The following is a 5,072-nucleotide window of genomic DNA, read 5'->3' as shown; positions in this document are numbered from 1 at the left end:
CCTGGTATCTGGAACTTATTTTCCTTCTACAATTGAAACTTTGTAGCCTGGAGCGGAGCCAAGCCTGGGGCTCCCTCCGAGGCCGAGGCCGGCAGCCATTTGTGTTGGGGTTATAATTTAAACTTTGTTGCCTTAAGCGGGTGGGCCTGGCCAGGGTGTGCGGAAAGCTTTGCTTCCCCTGTTGCCAGCAGCAACCCTGGCCTGCTCTCTCAAGCTCCATTCTGCCTCCATTTGTTTGAATTTGTTTACCTTCTATAATTGAAACTTTGTAGCTTGAGTGGAGGCTTAGGTCTGGCCAGGGCAGGCGGAAAGCTTGGCTTCCTCTGTTACCTAGGAAACCTTGCTCTCTGTGGCTGTAGCCATCTTGGTTTGGGTTAATTTGCGTACTCGCTCTGATTGGATGGTGGGCGTTGCTTGTGGGCGTGGCTTGTGGGTGTGTCCGAGGTGTGGTCAATTTGCATATTTTTCTATTATTAGATAGGATGAACAAAAAGATAGATACAGAGGCAGTAAAGCATCAAGCAGACTGTCAAATTACAGCTTGTGGAGGGGTGGGGGAGATAAGAGATCAACTGAAGGACTTGTATGCATGCATATAAGCATAACCAATAGACGCAAGACACTGGGGGGTGAGGGCATGTATGGGAGTGGGGTGGGGGAGCAATGAGAAGATATGTACACATGTAATACTTTAATCAATAAAAAATAAAAAAAAGGAAAAAAAAAAAAAGAATAGGCCTTCTTTGCCTTGGCTGCCAGCACCCGGGACCCAGGCCTTCGCTCTGGCCACCGCCTTCTGCCTTTGCTTCGGCCCAGAGCCGCCTTCCACCTTCCTGTGCTGCGTAGAGGCCCGGAGTGGCCATGGCGATGACACAAGCGGCCCAGCCTGGCGGCTGCCATCTTTGTCACATCAATTTGCATATTCCCTCCTTATTGGCTATGGGCGCTGCCATATTTGTCGTGAAGTGATGGTCAATTTGCATATTCCATATTTATTAGATAGGATATGTTTCAACTCCTCAGAGGTACCCATAATATGAAATATATTAGGTATCCACATTACTTGCTTGTAAAATATAGTGACTAGATATATGTCCAATAAGTTAGGAGGAGATCATTCCCCCAATGCCCAAAGAGTGACAGTGTACCTAGGCTTTTTCTACTGACCAAGGAAAAAGAATGATATTCCAAGCACTGCTTCCTCTACACTCCTCAGTCTCAAAAGTTGTCACTTCTTAGCCACAATTTTTAGATGAAAACTTTAATTGTGGATCTGATATCTGAAAGTCTCCTTCCTAATGAATTAATATAGTTTTAATCTATTCAAACTTTTTTTAAACAAAATATGGAAAATGTTAAAATGGAAAATTTTGAGGTGATATGATTTTAGTAAGCAGAGGAGTAAAAATGTAGAAACATAAAGGTGGCAGGAGAGTGGGGACAATTAATGAAGTTCAGGATATGTTGAAACATGTTAATTTCCATGTTTCTCTAGGACATTCAGGTGACTGCATAATAGATGGTGGATTATAGACCTAGAGCTCAGACATTAAAATGTTAAAGAGAAAAGCACAAGCACAAAATGGCATCACTAACAGTCTATGATACCAAACTAGATTGAATACTTGATCTAATTTCAGTTTCAATCTCTCCCAGAAATGTAATTGTAATCAGCCAGTCTGTAATTTTCTGGCCAAGCACAGGTAAGGTGATCTCTCACATTTACCTTCTCTATCTCCTCCCACAGAAAGAAGAGGCAATTTGCATGATAAAAAAGTTGGCCATTCTCTTATCACCCCCCTCCCCAAAAGATGTCCTGCTCTAAAAATAATCCTTTCTTTTCTTTATTAATACCTCCCTTGCCCCACCTTTCTTCCTATAAAAACCTTCCATTCTGTGCAACTCCTGGGTATGTCCTTGTAGTTACTAGATGGAATGCTGCCAAATTTATGAATTGTTTAATAAAGCCATTCAATCTTCACATTTACCCAGTTGAATTCTATTTAACAAAATGTATGGAAGTTATAGTAAATAAGTGTGAGATAAACAGATAAAGATGAGGTAATAAAAGTATATATTGATCTCTGACCCCAGTTCCTGGAACATGGCTTCTGAAACCCTTATAATTTCCTGGGTGATCAGAGGCTTTTATTTTAATGAGACAATTCTGGATGGACTTCTGGATGGTTCACGGACAAGGAATGGTCACTGAAAAGACCAAGCCATGATTCAAAGTTGGGAAATTTCACCCTAATTCTCTTGAGAAGAGAGAGGGGCTGAAAGTGGCATGAAGGATGGGTCATGCCTACGTGGTGAAGCCTTCATAAAAACCCCATAGTGTGGAGATCCGAGAGCTTCTAGGTGGAGAACATCCACATAGCAGGAGGGTGACATACCCCAACTCCACATGGACTGTGCTTAGGAACCTCCTAGACCTTGCCCTGTGTATCTATCTCCTCATCTGACTGCTTGTATCCTTTATCATATCTTTTAATAAACTAGCAAGTGTCAGTATGGATATTCCTGAGTTCTGTGAGCCACTCTAGCCAATAATTAAACCTGAAGGGGGAGTAAGGGGAACTTCTGATTTATAGCAAATTGGGCAGAAGCACAGGTGGCAACAGGGGCATGTGATTGGCATCTGAAGGGTGGGGAGGGGGCAATCTTGTAGGACTGAGTCCTTCACCTGTGGGATCTGAGGCTATCTCCAGGCAGACAGTGTCAGAATGGAGTTGAACTGTAGGACACTCAGTTGGTGTTGCAGAAAATTGCTTGATGGTGCAGGTAAAACCCCCACATTTGGTGACTAAAAGTGTCAAAAGTGAAGTGTTGTGTGTGATTGTGGTAGTATGTGAAAGTTTAAAAAGACACACAGGAGGGAAAGACTGCAATAAAATGCAAGATCTGATGTTTGGTTGTCTCCATGGAACTTCTGTATCTGAATTTCTAGCATAGATTTCTTGCTTAATCCTGACTCATATATCTAAATGTCCATAGTACAGCCTCCTTTTTTAAAAATTTCATAGCTACCTTAAACTCAACATGACCCCAATGAACATCTAATTTCCTCCTTCACCCCCCTCTCTTTTCCTGTCTGTAATATATAAGATCATGACAATAAAGCATATCCTCTGAAAAGGCCAATGGGTCGAGGACAAGCATATGTGGGAGACTGTGTTTAAGAGCAGACAGAAGACGTTCTCATGAGAAACCAAGCAAGGACAACATGAACAATTGCCAGTGTCTCAGAAAAGTTTAGTAGAAGCCAAGAAAATAGAGTTACACAGAGAGCCGGTCAGTAGTGTAAAATGCCACATCGGGGCTTGTACAGCAGAATCCAAAAAAGGTCAGCCACTTGCCCAAGAGAGAGACATTCAGTCATCGAAAGTCATTTTAGACTGGAATTACATTCTAATATAAAAACTATAAATATACCATATAACGGCAGATTTAGCATTTTATTTTTTATTTTTATTTTTTATTATTATTTTTTTATATTTTATTGAGTTTTTACAGAGAGGAAGAGAGAGGGATAGAGAGTTAGAAACATCGATGAGAGAGAATCATCGATCAGCTGCCTCCTGCACACCCCCTACTGGGGATGTGCCCGCAGCCAAGGTACATGCCCCTGACCGGAATCGAACCTGGGACCTTTCAGTCCGCAGGCCGACGCTCTATCCACTGAGCCAAACCGGTTTCGGCCAGATTTAGCATTTTAATAATTACTTTAACTGAATCAAGATTTGAGGGGATTTTTAAGTAAAATTCACAGAGTGAAATCAGACTTCAGAATCTCTTTCTTCCAATACCCAACAAAATTAAATTACAGTTTAAAAGAGGCAGGGATCACCAGCAGCAACTGAACTTAAAAGGGTCTTAAAAAGAGAGGACACAACAACAACAAAATATTTCCAGTGGGGCTGGTGCTATTCCCAATCCCACTTGAACATCCTAGCGGTAATATCAGGAAAAAAAAAAAAGTGAGTAAAAAAATCTCACTAACAGCCCTAAGTGTTAGAAATACACACATATAGCAAAGAAATACGGAGAGAACACTGGAAAGTCTCAAGAAGACATACCTCTCCTAAATCTCCAAGTCTCCGCAGAAATAGTTACCAGGGCCTTGGCCTCTGTGGCTTCTTTCCTTTGGTATCTCTAGGCAGAAATCAAAGTGGGACAAAAAGAGAAGGTGGCTATAAACAAGCACTTATTTGCCCCCAGCTAAACAAGGATTTAGCAGAACTGAAGCCAAAACAGAAGATAAATAAGATCCTGTGAGGGCGGATGAAGGTATGGGGCCAGGTACCCTGGTTAGTGGAAATCCTTCCCAACCATGAGGTATTAACAACAGGACCAAACCTATGGGTATTCATACATTTTCCTTCTTCTGACCTTTCGGAATGTTAGAACGGCAGGCTAAGAAGAGAAACTATAATTCCGGATGAAACTTAGGCTCAGAGCTCAATGCCCAATCAGAGCAATCTGAAGCCCTAGAGGGTCCTATCTTTCCTTCCTCACACCTCACGAGAACAGATATACTTTGACTAAACTGGAGTGAATTCTAGTGTCATTTAACAGGAGAGGTCCCACCTAATTTCAGTGTTAACACACTCTACCCTACAGCCATATCTTCACCCTCATCCTAATCCTAATTCTAGGTCAGCATTAATTTTCTCACTTGAAAATGAAAATCATTTTGGGAAACATTAATTCTACCAACTTTCTCCATGACATTGCCTAAGGATTAAGTAAAATAATTTATATAAAAATGTGAAACTTGCAGTCAAGAGCTTTGATTAAAAAAATTGTTGTTCTTTTATATTTGACAAATGTGAGTGTATCTTTTTCTAGGCTAATGTTTTTTTGTGTGTGGACAGTTGATGTTTGTTTGGAGTTGTGCATTTGAAACCTGTATGATTTTGTGAACCAGTGTCACCCCAATAAATTCAATTTTAAAGAAAGGAAATGACACACACAGACACTAATCTAATCTAATAATAGACAAATATGCAAATTGACCATACCTCCGACACACCCACAAGCCACGCCCACAAGCCACGCCCATCATCCAA

The sequence above is a fragment of the Eptesicus fuscus genome, chromosome 5 (assembly GCF_027574615.1).
Source record: "Eptesicus fuscus isolate TK198812 chromosome 5, DD_ASM_mEF_20220401, whole genome shotgun sequence".
In the NCBI taxonomy this organism is placed as follows: domain Eukaryota; kingdom Metazoa; phylum Chordata; class Mammalia; order Chiroptera; family Vespertilionidae; genus Eptesicus; species Eptesicus fuscus.
Note: the sequence above shows the minus strand (reverse complement) of the source record.